Genomic DNA, 17,649 nt, shown 5'->3' on the forward strand with positions numbered 1-17,649 from the left:
GACAAACTCTCATTAACTCCTACAATGCAACCAATGATTCTAGAAGGAATAAGTGTGCACAATGGGGAAACCTACTATCAACCATATCCTCTATTAGAGCGGTATAGTAGGATGGAAGTATTAATTCTTAGGGATATTGTGCCATCGTAACACTGTCGATTTCGATATTGATATCAAAGAAGAGCAGGGGTAAGATGTCTTTGTATATTGTTGATTTTGCTTCAATGATCTTAATTGAAATCTCATAAAACATTAGTAGTGATGAAAGCTAGTTTGGGGTAATTGTTTAAGTTCTTGATGAAAATAGCAAATGACTCCTTCAAATCCCTAGCCTAGAACATGTATATCTTTTTTCGGTCATGCACATATTGGGGCTCTTAGGGAAGCTATATATGTCATCCTCCTTGAGATTGTAGCTAATTTATTGTCTCCTTGGATATGGAAAATAGAATTTTTTGACCCTTTAGAGAGAGAGAGAGAGAGAGAGAGAGTGTGTGTGTGTGTGTGTGTGTGTGAAGAAAAATGTGAACCATCTCCTTAGATATGAAGAATAGATTTTTTTGGCCCTTTAGTGAGAGAGAGAGAGAGAGAGAGAGAGTAGCAAAATCTGAACCATGCTCGTCCCTCTACTTCTAAGATAGTGAAAATGAAAATTTGGATGTATCCTCCATGCCTCTCAAGGCTCCTTGATGAGATAAGACATTTGATCACCTAAGAGCTTTCATGCCTCCTTAAGAGCTATAGTATTGTGCTAATCTATCTTTTTTTTCCCTATGTTTGTGCCTATTTTGATGAGTTTCTTGACAATCTAAATTTGTAAAATGTTCCTAAACTCAAATCCTAGAAAATATTAAAATTAAATATCATAAAAATGTCATATTTGTATTGTTCTTCATATTATTAGAGTATCTCATGATGATCCTCTTATCATTACACAAGTGCAGGGAGGTCTATGGGCATAGGGATATCTATCACCTTTTGTGTTTGGGCCTAGTGAGCTATCATCATCTAGTTGTAGTGCCCTTGTGTACTTGCAGGTATCTTTTCTTTCTCCCTGTGGGAGCTTTCGCTCAACCGCCAAGACCCACGGACCGCTTATTGTTTCAAGCCTTCCAAGCGAGCTCTAATGGCTATCTCTCACCTACCCGACGCGCCGTCGATTCTACGAGTGTAGTGAGCTTACCTTGATGCTTGATCGAGTACCCTCCTCTCTCTTGCACTCCGGTAGCTCCACGATTCTTGATGCTAGCTCAAGCATCCTCAATGCTCCTCCATCTCCAAGCTCCATCCTCCATAGCTGCGCGCGCGAGAAAAGAGAAGAGAAGAGAAGAGAAGAAGAGAAGAGGAGATGGTGAAGAGCTTCACCCTCTTAATACCTCACTCCCACACACTCACTCCCTCACACTCTCACACTCCCTCTCTCAAGAGCACACACAAGCAAGAGAAGAGAAGAAGAGAAGAGGAAGAGAGCCACTTTTTGCCACACACAAGAATGAGCTTCTCATTCATTTTTCAACTTTATATACAAAACCCTAAATCCCTTTTGGGCAGTCATCCCCTTTTTCCCTTTTTTTACATGGCCGGCCGTAGCTTAGGCCCTTTTTCCATTTCCCACCACTCTAATTTTATCATATTCCCAACTAATGCGTACAATTTGCATAGGAGCAAGCCTGGCACTCTTTTACAAGGATTCAAGAGCGCTTCCATATTTAATGGTGCGCCTTTTACTCTTTTGTTGTCTCGGGGCGACAAAGACTTTCTGAGGGTTATGCCCGAACATTTGAATTTTTCAGGGTCTGGTTATCGGTCAAGGCACCTTTTTCTGCTTTTATCCTGTGCCTTTTTTGCTATTTTCTTTTTTCCATTTTCTGCTCCTCTGTGCTGCGGGAAACACGCTAACACTCCCATAGGGATTGGGACTCTTCAACCCTCCTTTCCATGGGCAGATCCAACTCCCATGGATCAATGTAATGAATTGGTAGTGTCATCTCTGGTGCTATAAAGTTTTAGTGGAACCTTCTTCTACTTCATGGGAATAGATGCTTGATATGTATGGTAGCTATGAAGATTTAATTTTACAAAAACCCATTTATTTATACTCCTAATTACCATAGGAATCATATCAAAGGTGTTTCACCAACCCTAGTTTGACTTGTTTATACATGGATTTCTTGGTTTTGACAACAAAGTCATATTGAAAGTAGGTGATAGCTACTCCAAACTATGCTTTCAACTCTTCCACATTAGCAATGGGTGGCATAGTGGTTGAGAGGAGTGCATTTAGATAGAACTCCTTCCATAGGGAGATAATGTGTTTGCAAACTATAAACCACTCTCTAAACTGCACTTGCTAGGTCTCTAGCCATTTTTATGTTGAACTTTTCTTCCACCCCTTGTGCTTTCAATAGTGCATCATAAACTTTTAGTTTCTCCTTTGAAGATAGAGTTTATGGTGATCTATAACCAAATATAGGCCACCATCGTGCTTCTATGTCTAGTGGCTTTTCTATAGCTCCTTGATTGGAGTAGTTATTTTGCTTTCTCTTGCTTCAATTGGATGGTGAGTTCTGCCATGGGGGATCTATCTTGCTCATACTTTTTTTGCATTTCTTCCAATTCTACCACCATTTCTTTCATCCTATTTCTTCCTTAATCCTTTCCTCTAGTTGGGTTTGCACTTTTAGGATTCTTTGTGTTGAATCTTGCACATAGTCTTAGTGATGTACTCTCGTCATCTTATTGCAATTAGATCTCCTACTACTCTTTGACTAATCTAGCTGTATCTTTCTTGGTCTCCTCGCATATATTTCATATGGTAATGACATTCATAGGGTGTAAGTCATTTTTCTAGGTTATTCTTGAAAAATCAATTCTTGATTGAGCAAGCTACCTTGTTTGAGATGTGACGGCCTCACTTCTTCTATTATCTTTGTGTCCTCTAGCTTAGTCATATCATCTTGGATTGCTTGCACCATTGCCAACAACTTTTGAAGCTCACTCGGGCAACTGATGAAGATGATTTTTTCACTACCTTCTTATTCACTCTATTAGAGCTTTTGCCTTGCCTTACCCTAGTTAATTCCATTTCAACCTATTCTATCAAGAACTCCTTTTGTTCCTTAGGTCTTCCTTAAAGGACATTTGCATAGTCACAAGGATGTCTTCATATTATTTGGCATGGTCAACTTCTATGGAGTGAAAGTCCCACTTGGATTCTTCTAGTTTATCTTAGAATAAAACTATGCTTCTAGAGGAGGTCCTCCTATTACTTTTCTCATTCTTCTCCTGGTCTTTTGTTTCCTCCTTAGCATGTTGATTTGCTTCCTCCTTTTTCCTCTTCTTAGGTGATTTCTTCTTCTTGACTATCCCCTCTTCTCCTTCTTCCTCTAAAGAGTTGGAGTATAAATTATTTGGGGTTGAGACTTTCCTAGATAGGATTGGACTTCCTAGGGTTTACTTGGTAGGTGGAAACACTATTTTGGGGGGTATTTTTCCTAAGGTTGTGTTAATGACCTTCGTTAGAGCACTGCCACATACAATTATGCCCATTTTGGCATCAACACATGTGAGCTTTTCATTTGGATCCTATTAGAGAATCCTTTGAGATCTCATTATTGCTTCATTTTCCATCTCTATTACCAAATTATTTTGATGTATGTAAAGATAGTCTAGAAAGCCTATGGTGTAATACACAAATCCTCCTTAGTTACACACTTCTTGCTATTATCATCCTTTCCCTTCCCTTTCATAATTCCTAGATATTCTTCCACAAGCCTAGGTGTGAGTGTGATGTAATAGAGTGTTCAATCATTTCTAGTTTTACATTTGATGGTTCTAGTGTTGGACTCTAGTTCTACACACAATGGATCTAGTCTTAGGACCTAGATTGTAAGTTCTAATGAAATCCATGCATGTAATACTCTTCTCTAGTATATAAGTCACCTCTTTATATGCTTACGACCAATTTCTCAAGAAAGCTCTTTGTCAAGTCCTTGCTTGCAATAACCATGTATAAGTTGCTCAATAGCTAGAAATTTAACTCCCCATTTTTTGACAACTTTGGCCTTAAATTGTACTAGTTTTGCTACTCTGTGGTAAAGGTAATCTTGTCTTCATTTCTGGCATCTCTAGTGGGTGTTTCTTCTTGTCATCCTATCATCTATGCATCAGCAAAAAGTTTTCATATGACATTTTTTATGTAAAGAACTCGGCTTGATACATTAAGAATTGGAAATTTTAAACATTTATCTTTATCTTAGATAACCATGCCTCCCCCCTACAAGAAGACTTATAATGTTGCCTAGCATTGTAGGGTGAGGCAGGTCAATGATGATTTATTCTTGGTGTTTGCAAGGTTTTTTTTTTTGGGGGGGGTCACTCATGAATATATGTACGGGGTTTTTAAAACACAATTTTTATATATTTTTTACATACAAAAGGGTGTCATATAAAGGGGTTACTTATAGATTGAATAGAAAAGGGTCGTATTTTATTCAAGAAAAATTCACGTATTAGGATATTTATAAATAGGCCATGAACACACGTTATATAGAGGATACATATATAGTGAACCCCCTCGAGCTTAAAATTTTATCATGGATCAATATGCTTTTTTATAAAGATATGTTTATGGTCCTTCCATATGGTGTGTGAGTGTGTTAGTGATGCCATATTTATTATTTCATATGTGTTGGGATAAAGGTCAATGGCCAATATCCATGTCGTACCCCTTGTATAAGTATAAAATATGTAGCAAGTCTAGGGCCTAAGTAGTACAATAGCTTCACATTTGAAAGTAGGGGAGACTACTTGCCAAAAGAGCATGGCTTAAGAGGGGGTCTAAGAAGGGCCTTTAAGTAGGAGGCCTATTATAATCTATGCAACATCCAAAAGCAAAGAGAGAGAGAGACTTGATTTTTTTGTTAGATGGTGATGTCTATGGGATAAGTACTCTAGGAGGCTTTAATGATTTTTGAGACATGGGGCTATTCTTCCATTTTTCTTGCCACATTTTTTGGTCTTTTCAAAGCTATAGGACATCTATTTTTTTATAAAAACTCTTTTTGCAAATTTGTATTAAGATTAAGTGGTTTTGCACTAAAAAGACAAGATATTTGTGTTTTGGAGATTGTTTTGCTTTGAGATTAATAGCTACAAAGTTCCAAAAAGAATAACAACAGCTTTGTGGTCTTTTAGTTAACTATATCCTGGTTTCTTGGTGTGTATGAATTTGTCTCAATTTTGGGCCATTGATACAATTTTACTAACCATTTTTTGGCTTTGGAAGGCACTCATATTACAATTGGTTAGTCTCCTTTGGACTTGTAGTTGGGCATATCTCGGTATCTTGGTGTGTAAAACATTTTATAAATATTATGGTATCTTCATCTATTTATAAAAAAACATTATTCAACATTGAAAAATTTTGGATGGCATCAATATTTCTTATTGGAAAGAGAAAATGTATAATGTATTGGTTCAAAATAAGCAAATAAAGCCAATCAAATGCAATGTGTTGAGCCTAAGGGTGTATGGATGAAGATGTATGTTAAGAAATGGATGAGTTGATATATTCAACTATTATGTTGAAACTCTCAAAGTCTGTTTACTTAAATATAAAAGAGACGGAAATTGATGCATTTACTATATGGAAGAAGCTTGATGACTTGTATGAGAAAGGCTCAAGGGAAACTCTCGTGAGAGAGACAAGTCAAGGAGTATGTCTCATAGCAAGAAGGATATGGAATCCTTCTTTTGTAATAACAAGAGATATATAATGAATGATTGCTATTAGTGGAAGAATAAGCAAAAGAGAAAAAATAATAATGAGGATAATGGAAAAAGGGAAGAGTAGGGCAAGGCAAAGATAGAAGAGATTAATGTATGTGGCAATCATGATGGAGATGGCATATATGCATTCATTTTTTGTGATACATTTTTGATTGCCATGTATAATTAATCAACTTTTGGACTTGGGCGAATCGTTCCATGTCACTCCATATAGAGAGTGGTTCATTACTTATGATGTTGGGATACAAGGAGGTGTCCATCTTGGTAATAACTATGTGTGTGGCATAGTTGGGAATATACATATGTCACATTGCCTAATGGATCTTCCTTTGTCTTGCAAAAATGTACGGATTGTTCTAGACTTGACTGAGAATTTGATCAGAGAATAGCTTGATGAATGTGGTTACATTGTGATCTTTGAAGATCATATATGAAAAAAGTGCAAATATTTTCTTGTTTTTGCCAAAGAGCCTAAATTTTGTACTTTATATCATTTGCATGTTTTTGGGGTGGGTTAAAGTCCATGTTGTAGCTATTACTAAATAATCATCAATTTCTTTATGAAATCACTATTTGGGGCACATATGAATTATACTAAAATGAAAGCTTCATGTTTGAACTTTTACAATCTTGGTCACTTCCATAGGTGATGCCACTAGGAAAGTTTGGACTTACCCTCATCATAGGAAGAGTGATTTGCTAGATGCATTTCCAAATTTCTTGGAATTTTTGCGAAATTAGTGATAGATGCAATTCAAAATTTCTTGGAATTTTTAGAGAATTAGTCGAGCAAAAATATTGTGCTTAAGAGCTAAAAATGGTATGGAAATACACTTCTCATGCCTTTGCAAAATTTTGTGCAAACTGTGGTATCAAAAGAGAGTTGACAACCCTTGAGAAACTTGCTCAAAATGGTGTGGCTAAGAATATGAATAGGACCATTTAGGAAAGGGTCCATAGTACACTCTCTAATATTGGTCTAATTAATGGGTTTTGGATTGAATAGGACCATTTAGGAAAGGATCCATATTATGCTCTCTAATATTGGTCTAACTAATGGGTTTTGGGCTAAATTGTATGGTGATCCTTCCATGTGCTTATTGTAGTGCATCCTCTATCCTCGTGCTCACACATGTATCATCTCAATAGGTAGCCCTGGGGAGTCCAACTTATAGAACATGTAAGATAAAACGTGAGTTCAAATGAAATGATATTTTATTTAATAAAATTTACATGATTCTATTTACAAAAGGGTTTTTTAATTATAGTTTTAAAAAAACTTGTAAGTTTAATAAAGTAAAAGGGGTCATTTTATGGCCTTATAGGATGTAAAGAAAGGGTATTTCTTAATGCCCTTTGAACACACATTATATAGATTATTTTTTATAGGTGCACCCTCCAGGTAGATAGCTTGCCCTAACCTATATGGTTCTCATTTAATCATTTGATAGGTTGGGGTCTTGATTAGAAGGTGCATGAGTCTTGCATTTTCTATCAGGTGTTCAAGTAAATCCTTTTCTAAGATTTGCATGATACCATCTAGAGTTTTAGAACTACCTTAAAGAGTTAATCCTCCTATTGGATCCTGACACAAGTGGGCATCTTGATTATCATCAATTTCAATCACCTTTTCACCACTTGTTACTCAATGGACATGTAATCAACCATATATTGTTGCTTTCTTTTATGCATAATCTTGATGAAGTTGAAATCTAGTAGAAGTAGGAGTCATCTAGTGATGCAACATATGGCACATGGTTTGTTTACTAGATACAACAATGCTTGATGGTCCACCAAGAAAGTGAATGGGTTGGCAAACAATTAGTAACAAAATTTCTTAATTGTATATACCATTTCAATCTCTCTCTTTCTATGGTCAAAATAATTCTTGCATCAATTCTTTGCTTGTTGATAAAGCTCATTAGAAAATCCATGTTTTCTTTGCTAAGTTGGCACATCATTGCTTCAATTACAACTTTAGACAGATCAATATACACATGAAACATGATTGGTTCAATTTGGGGATCATAAAATGGGTTTAGTTGCCAGATCCCTTTTTAGTACTTTGTTTGTAGCTTGGTAGTCCTTAATCCAATCCTACATCATAAGGACCATTTAAAGGATTCTCACTTCTATTGAAATGTAATTCACCACAAAGCACCTATAGTACCCAGTATGTGCTAGAAAGAATTGAATCACCTTCCAATCTGTTTGTGGCCATAAGTCCATACTCACCCAAATCTTTGCCACATCTATTGCAATGCCACTTTTGGACACAACATGGCCCAAGATAAGACATCATTGAAAGACCAATCTTAACTTTTCTAAGTGTTTCGAGATGGATTTGACATAGAGGATATCCATGAAGACTTCAAGCCATGCAACATAACCTTGAAGATCATGCACATCAAGCTTTCACCATCAAGCATTAGAATGTGGCTAGTACATTGGTAAAGTCAAAAGGCATGATTGTGTATGCAAATACTCCCCATTGTGGCAAAGATTGTTTTGTACCTCTCATCTGAATGGACTTGCACTTGAATATAATCTAAGAAACCATCAAGAAAGTTATACACCTCCTTGCCTTCCATGTGCTCGATCATGTGCTTAATGTAGGATAATGAGTAGTGGTCTTTCTTGGGGTAATGGGTGGGTAGTGGTCTCTCTTTAATAGCTATCATTACTTTTTTGTAACTTATGCATACTCAAATTTTCTCACTCTTCTCAAGTACCATGTCAATGGGTGATACCAAGTCTATATGATCAATTTCATAGAATCCTACATTGAGATGCTTGTCCTAGCTCTTTTTGAAAATGACATACATATCTTTGATTCATTGGGTAGGATAGCCTTTTTATTGGCTTGGCATTAAAATGCACATGTTAACACAAGAGATGGAATTCCTTTGAGGTTAGTATAATTCCAAGCCAACACATCTCATAATTCATTGTGCAAGTTGATAAACTTATTCTCGTTCCTCTACAGTGAGCTCTTCAGTGATATATACTCATGCGGGTGTCTCTTCTTCTCCTACTAGGTTTAGTTTGGCTCTATAGGTCCCTTGATGGGCTCATTGAATTCACATTGTCTCTTTGCACCATGCATCATATTGATACAATCCCCCTTCTTGAATTTCTTAAAGCGTTTTTGAGAATCGTAAGGTTTCTCCCAACTTCCTATATTAGAATTTGCATCCCTTTGAGCATTCTTCAATTCCTTCTTCACACATGGATAGAAGATCTCTTTTCATTCTTCACGTGTTCGCAAGTTGAAAAATATCAAGGTTATTATTTGTGCTATATTTGGAATTTGATATCAGACTCTTTTAACTTCCTTGGTAATTTAGAATTAGAGTTTTCTCCTCCCTTAAGTGTAAGGACTTCAAGAGTGGGGATCAAGTCTCTAGGCTCGTAGCCTAATAGTTCATCATCCAAGACCTTAAGGTGCTCTAGCCATTGCAATTCAAATTTTATTTTGACTATGACAACATAAATAAGAAAACCTTCATCTTTTGAGGGCTTTGGGTTTGCCAAATTTTTCTCTATTGTCCACACATCGGAGTCATATACAATGGAATTATTATCTGAGTTCTCAAGACTCTCATACTCTAATGGTTCATCTTTTGATTCACAATAGTCTTCCTCATCAGCAGCCCTTGGTCTACATTAATATTGGTACTAGGTTGTCATTATGATAATCAAATAACACTTGGTGCAGTTTGGTTACTAGTTAGCATTCTCTAAGACCTCTTCAAAAATTAGTAGCTCTAGGGTTATCCTTGAAGTACCAATGCTACCGTATGAGTATCTTTTGAAGTGCAAGTTTGTTAGAGGGGTGCAAACCTCTTTTATCCTAGGTTTCTTCAATGTATTTGGATTTAGTATGAGCATTGACACTGAGAATGATTATATGCAAGGTTGTAGCATGTGTATAGTGGGATCTTCCATCCCCTCTTGACTCATTTTTTCATGAGTCTCTTGTACCTATCCCTCTTTCTTGAATGGAAAGTCTAGGGTTGCAAGTATATGCATCTAATCCTACTTATCTTTACAGCGTGGGTAAATCATTTGCCTCCTAGGTTCCAACAATAAAATCAAAACGGTTGACTCAAGCAAAGCTCAATGGTTGGATAACACTATTTTTCTTTTAAGAGCTCAACTCTCCCACGATGCAACTATCTCTCACTTAGTTGGCTCATACTATAAACTAGTAAGCTTCCCCTCACACTCCCTATGCATGCCAAAAACCAAGAGATTCAAGCTGTAGTATACTTTACCTACTCCCCACCACCCTAACTCCTTCACATCCCCATCACATGGGTCCATTGCCAAGAGAAGAAGATAGAGAAGGAGAAGGAGAAGAAGAGCAAGGATAATAGCTTTTCCTCAACTAGTCCCTCACACTCTCTCACAATATGTCTTCACATAAGATCACACTCTCACTCTCTCTCAAGAATCAAGAATCAGAAAAAAAGGTCAAAGAATGGAAGCTCCAAATTTCGCACACACAAGGATAAGCTCTTTATTCAATTTTGACACATTATATCCATTAGGGTTAGGGTTGGGGTTTCCTACTTAAAGTTGGCAATCCACCCCTATGATGATTGATCCTTGTCCATTTTTCATAGACTTTTGCTTTTATAGAAACATTTTTAGGTCAAAATGAATAGATATTTCTGGCAACTTTCTCAACAATTACCATCTTTTAAGTGTAACTCTGAGAATAATTAAAACTCATGTGAGGTTGATTGTGGATCTCTCTGAGTATATACAATCATATATTATATATTTATCTATAAGTCATGACTTGCAAACATTACAAGAGCACCTTATGGATGATTGGTGCCTAGATTACCACATTAAGATCTTTTAATTTTGATTGTGATTTGACAATATTTGACTTTTGTACCCTTCAATTCTTTAGTCTTCCTTTCTTCCACTCCAACTTTCCTTCAACAACCTTTTTGTTGTGATTGAGGGCTAATAGGCCGCACACATGCCACCTCTAGATACATATGGACTTGTTCCTTGTAAACCCAAAATATGTGAGGGCCCTATGAGAGAAAATGAGCACCTTTTGTTCATGTCACAAGCTTATTGGTTAATTAAGTTTGTCACCCACCTAAATCGTGGGTGTGTTAATGGTCCACCAATCGGGGTGAATCCCAAGTTTAGCTCTTTGCATGGTAGCTCTTTAAGGTTGTTGACAATTAATATTTCTATTATGATGTGTGTTGATAGTGCAACAATAGAATCCTTTGGTAAGTGTAGTGCTAGGGAGGAAGCATGTCTAATGATTGTACTATTTGTAAAGCTAGTACTCTCTATCCTTAAATGGGTTAGTGAGGTAGCTTACCACCTTGAAATTGGCCCCTACTACATGAATCCATATTGTGTTTCATGTATATCAATCTAAATGATATGTAGATGATGTGATGGAAGTAATGGAAGAGCTTCCCCCATTGGATGAGGAATGTTTGGACATGTACATACACGAGAAGGTTGTTGCCATGATTGAGAAAGCCCTATGCAATGAGGTACTTCAAGATTATGGCAAGGCCTCCATGATGATGACTCCCCTAGGTTCCCTTATTCTTTCATTGATGATGAGCAACCCCATTTGGTAGCTGGAGATTATGCCACCTTGGAGCACTAAATTCCAAGATGCAACAGCTCTGTCTATTGCAGTCTTTTAGCCATAGGATTTTCTAAGTGTGACATGTTTTTCTACAACTTATATAGATGGAAAGAGCACATTGTGAACTTCATTTTCACTCAATTTTCATCTTAATCAAAGCTCCCAATCAAAAGTTATTGTAGTTTCATCACATTCAACTCCTTATGGACTACACTATGGCAATTTGGATAGTTGTCATTCTACGATCCATCAATCCCTCACCTTTGGATTTGTGCTTCATTTGAGATATCATTAGCCCACCCTACTTAGTGCCTTATGTAATCTACTAGCTCCACAATGATTTGTGGAATCGATCCTATTTTTTTGGGCAAAAACCTAAAGGAGTGGAGTATTGTAATGATGTGGCAACACACGTAGCACCTCTGGATATATGTGGCTTTGTGCCTTCTAAGCCTGAAGTATATAAGGGCCCTCAGAGAGAGAGGGACACACACACACACACACATGTATGTACATACATACATATGTGTGTGTTCCAAAGCTCATCACTTGGAGTTAGCTCCAAGTTTATTTCTTTGCATGGCAATGCTTTGGGGTCTTAATAGTCAACAATTTTATCATGACGTTGATTATAATACAATGTAGTGCTAGGGAGTAAGCATATGTGGTGGTAGTACTGTTGGTAATGCTAATATTGATAACATATCCACGTTAAGATAAACCTGTAGGTCCTCAATAAAAACATATAAGATTTTTATTCAACATCTAGCAAATTGGTATATTGATTCAAGGACTTAGCTAAAGCATAATACCATTCTATAGATTAAGCTACAAAATAATTGTTAATTACATGTAGGGTCTAATCCAAGTATTAAATAAATGAAGTCATGGCCTCTTATCAAAGGCATGCTACTTGAGGTTTTTTCAACATACTAAGGCCTCCTCCATTCGTGAATAGATTGGTAACAATATATTGGGTTCAAGACCTCCTACCTATGATATATCGCTTTGTCACATGTGAGATAAGAGATGGTGTCTTTCCTAGTTTTTTCAAGGTTATATTGGACATTAGGCTAACTTTAATAAAAATGTTGGTGAGCAACTTGAGCTTGAGCAGTATTTGGTATCTCTAGTAACTCTGATGATACACAGATAAGCTTTGCATGAGGCTTTACACGTAACTTGTTGTGACGTGATGAGTTGCATGCAAGAAATCTTAGAATATAGACATGTATGATAGAAATTTTGCAAATATGGTGATGAAACCTTGAACTATGCACTCACAACTATGGGCATTATGGTAGTTTGCATTCTAGATCAATTATAGGACCCAAGACTATAGCTTTGTTCTAGCCCCTATGGAGAATGCATAATAGGACTACAGTGCCTCATATGGAAATACATTTCACTACTGTAGGCAGTGCGGAGAACACCTAATATTGCATTAGGCAACTAATAGGAAACTCAAAAAAGAATGGCATACAGACATGGGAATACATACTACAACACTAATAATCAGCAAATAGAAACATATATCTAAGAATATATTGAAAATAGATAGAAACATACAGAATCATGGCATTAACTCTCAAATCTCATATATCATTGTGAATATCCATCGTACAACAAGTGGTAAGTATCAAGAATGATCACACTTCATAAGGCATAGAACTTCATGAGATATTTTAAGTCTACTTCATATAAAAACTACTAAGACTAAGGTTCTAGACCATACTAAGGGCAAAGATAATGTTTCAAGATAATGGCTAACACTCGGCACAACCCAGTGGGGGGACGGCTGGAACAACCATGACTCGAACCCTTGCATGTCATGGTATCAAATGCCTTATCCAACACTGACATATCTAGTGAGAAATATTATGCTTACTCATAGCCTTGCACCATGAAATAAGCCACATAGAGAAATGATAAGTAGAGCCTCTCTAATAGGATACTTATATCCCTCTATTGTGTTTGCATAATCCACTCAAAAAAGTGTCACAAAACATAGGTATACAAAGTATAAGTATGATGGAAATACAAAGTTTGACAATGATAGGCAAAGAATCTCATGAGCTGAGGCTCATAAGCATCATGAGAATCAGTGATGGACTGTTCTTGTGCGTGTTTCTCATGTGATACAAAAGGTATAGCATCAACTTTATGACATCTATCATATGTAAATTCCCTTATCTTAATCTACTTACTAATATCCTGTAGTACTTCAATGATATCAACCTTCACAACATCACAATCCAAGGACTAATTTTCAACATTTTCTGCTGCTTGTTGACACTTTGCAACTTAGTAATCATACCCAAAAGTCTATCATGCTCAATCTGCATTTCTTCAAGCTTCTCCTTAAGAACATCCTTCTCATGAATTGATTCTTCTAAATTTTTTGAAACAAATAACTATTGTAAAATTGCATATGGCCAAGATATCACTTGAAACATTCTCCTTTTGCAAATGACAACCCATTGATCATAACTCCAAATCAAGTGCTCTATAGCTCAATAGATTCCATTTTTCAAGCACTTTCCAATGATAGTCACATCATATGGTTTTGAGAAACTTATGAGCATGTTATCTGGGTGCCACCTTTTTAGTATTCAAAAAATGGGAATTGGGAGATTCCCAAACTCACTAATATTGTGTTTAAAGATTATCAAAAATTGATTATGATAGTTTGCATAATACCAAAATATAGAAAACACCTTGAGATTCTTGATGTAAAGAGTGTGATGATCCACTCTCCTGTTTGGCAAGTTGTTGTGTTGGGTTTGGGGCACTCAAGGATTCTTGGCTTCTTTGGCTCTTGTCCTCTCTTACTCCCTTTACCTTAATCTTTGACAAGACCAAAGGTAAATAGCACCAATCATCATCATCATCACTTGAACTTGAATCAAAATCTGAATCCAAAATATCTTCATATCTTTCCTTGAGGTTTTCAATTCTTCTAAGAAATATCCCAATATGCTTAACACTTGAACAAGACTTGACTTTCTTGCCTTCATGATCATCATGCCATTCATAAGCATTATGAAGAATATCCTCAAAAGAATCTAACTTCTCTCATGCTTTATCCATCTTCAAACTTGAACCTTTCTTTGCTGATGAAAGCCTCTTGCAAATACCATTAAACTCATTACATAAATCAAACATGCTAAAATACTTGCAAGATTTTCCTCCTTCACAAGACCCATGAATATAAGAACAATTCTTTGAAATATGTTCGAACTCAAAACAAACTTTGCAAGCACCTCTTTTCTTTTTTCTCCTTTGATTTACCCATTGTAATTAATCAAATTGAAATTTTAAACTTCAGAACTGAAAATGAAACTTGAATGCTCTCTCTCCTTCAAAACTGAAAATGAAACTTGAATGCTCTCTCGTGAATCTTGCATAGGCTTCATGTAGTAGGCAAAAGATAGTGCTTCCTCTTTCACACTAGATTTAGCTAAAGAGGCTATCCCTACAATAATCCTTGCATTTTGAAAGTTCTTTGTGAAAAACCCGTCTCTATTTTCATCCACGACTAAAAATCTTCGTGCTTCTCCTCTTGCAATCTTCTAAAACTCCTACTATTGTTGCTTTGCGAATTGTTACTTCAATTTCTGAGACTTGTTGCTAGACAAAATAACAAAATTAATTGTCTGTTATGCAAGTAGAAAGGCAAAATTAACTGTGTGGATTGCATCATCCTCTTCAGGCAATATATCAATGCTTTAGGTTGTGACAAAAACAAATTATAGATTTCTAGCATCAAACAAAGGCATTTTCTAAGTAGGCTTGAAATAAGAAATGCAAGTTAAGAATGGTGAAATGGTGAAATTGCATCATCTTGTTGTAGGAAATGTATCACTACTTCATACAGAAAATCCAAATTTCTACCATCAAACAAGGTTTTTTTTCCGGTGTTTTAAACCAAAGATACAAAGAAGCGATAAAAAGGTATAGACACATAAAACCCTTTGAATTGCATACAACAAATTTTCTTTTGTCCATAAGACAAAGTTATTTTTCACAAAGCTTTACACCGGAGATTCAAGATGACAATTGCAAGATTGCCAAAATGTTGTAACCCCTAATCTATGCATAATAGGATTATAGTGCCTCATATAAAAATACATTTCACTGTTGTAAGCAATGGGGAGAACACCTAATATCAAGCAACTCATAGGAAACTCAAAAAATAATGGCACAGAGATATGGAAATACACACTACATCACTAATAATTTGCAAATCAAAAACATAAATTAGAGAATATGTTAAAAATAGACAAAAATACAGAGAATCATGGCGCCAACTATCAGATCTCATGTATCATCATGAATATCCATCATACAACAAGTCATGAGTATCAAGAATGATAAAAAAGAAGACAGATACCATAGATACCTCTTCAAGTCATGCCTGAAAACTACATATATAACTGTAACATGAGGCATACAACTTCATGAGACATTTTAAGTCTACTTCATACAAGAAACTACTAAGACTAAGGTTCTAGACCATTCTAAGGGCAAAGATAATATGTCAAGCCAATGGCTAACAAGCTCAAAGACACCCTGAGCTATGTTGGACTAAGAATATACAGTTGACATGTTGGAGCTCATATGCATCTAAAGTGAATGGAAGGAGGCAAGCTCTCCAAAATGGTCAAAATCTCTATATGATAAAAAAACCCCCATCTCATATAAACTTGACCAAGATGTATATCCTAGCCTAGTCAAACTAAGAGAGACCCTAAAACTAACCCTCATCTAATACTTGGAGGGATCACTCATAAATATGTGAGTATATCACACGGATTCAAAAGAAGAGATGTTTAAAAAGTCATTTTTATATATTTTTTGAACATAGAAAGGTACCATATAAAGGGATTATTCATAGATTGAAGAGAAAAAATGTGTATTATATTTAGAGAAAATTCATAGGTAAGGGTGTTTTTAAATAGACTTTGTAATGCGCATTGTCGTGCCACTACGTAGGCACAATGTGAAAAACTCTGGAGTACATCATCATTCAGCTTTCTTATTGATCAAGAGAGTCAATGACATCTGAGTCATTAGTGCTAGTATCCGTGGCATAGATGGTCCAAAAATACTAGATTTTTGGACAATTTTAGCCTATTTTTAAAATTATTTATTGTCAAAATCCTAAAAAGTTAGAAAAGCTTCTAGATTAGGATGGCATGCAAAAAGCAAGTTGCTTTTTCAACCGGTTATGGGATTTTTCATAAAAAAGAAAGATTGGCGAAATCACGTACATCGCAATCATAGTTGATAGGCTAAAAACTACACTTTGAGCTGGAAGGAGTGAACTGGAAGATCTTAGAGCAAGTGTCATACAGTTTTCCCCCCTTTCGAACCCAACAGAGCCATCAGATTTGGGTTCCGAGTAGCAAAGAGGAGGTTGTTATTTTGATCCACGTTTTTTGTCTACAAGGGAGCTCCAAGAGATCTAATGCTTGGAGAGTGCTTTTGAGTAGAGCCAGACAAGGGATTCCATGTTCTATCAATACATATTAGTTTGATTCTTTGTGATTTGTCTTTATCGTGTTTACCTCTTGTTTATTCTTTTTCTTCTCTTCCATCTCCTATCTCTACTTCCTTCTATCTCTGATTCCCGGGGGATACAACCTTTTGACAAAAACCCTTCCGACATTGGTGAACCCGATATGAAAGGTCGTCAGAAGGAAAGACAAGATGGGAGAACCTTCAAGGACAATTTCCAGTGATGTTTTGCAACAGTTGGTGCAAAATATGAATATGCTTATGCATGTACAACAACAACAGGTGATGCAAGCTTCTGCTCAAACAGAAAGTGTTGTGATGAATGCTTTGCAAGCAGTTGAGCATGAGAGATGAAGTTATTCAATGGTAGGAATGTGTCTGCATATGTACATACCTATGCTCAAAAGATGGAATTCTTTGGAGTGGCTCAACTTGCATGGAGCTATTATTTTGTACGTGTTACTGTACATGAGCTGAAAGCGCAAATTACTGATTTATACATGCATGATGCTGACTAGGTAGCTTTCAAGAAGACACTCAGGGAAGAATTTTACATTGAAGATACCAATTTGATTATGTACAAGACTTTTCAAGAGTGGATTTTACAAACCAATAAGGGTCTTGTGGCTATAGAATTGTTAAGAGAATTTGAAAGTCAATTTGAGCAGTTGAATCTTGCAGAACATCAAGCTCTTGCAAGT

This window comes from Lygodium microphyllum, chromosome 17 (genome assembly GCF_053477565.2).
Source record: "Lygodium microphyllum isolate KBCC chromosome 17, Lygodium_microphyllum_v1.1.10, whole genome shotgun sequence".
Classification (NCBI taxonomy): Eukaryota; Viridiplantae; Streptophyta; class Polypodiopsida; order Schizaeales; family Lygodiaceae; genus Lygodium; species Lygodium microphyllum.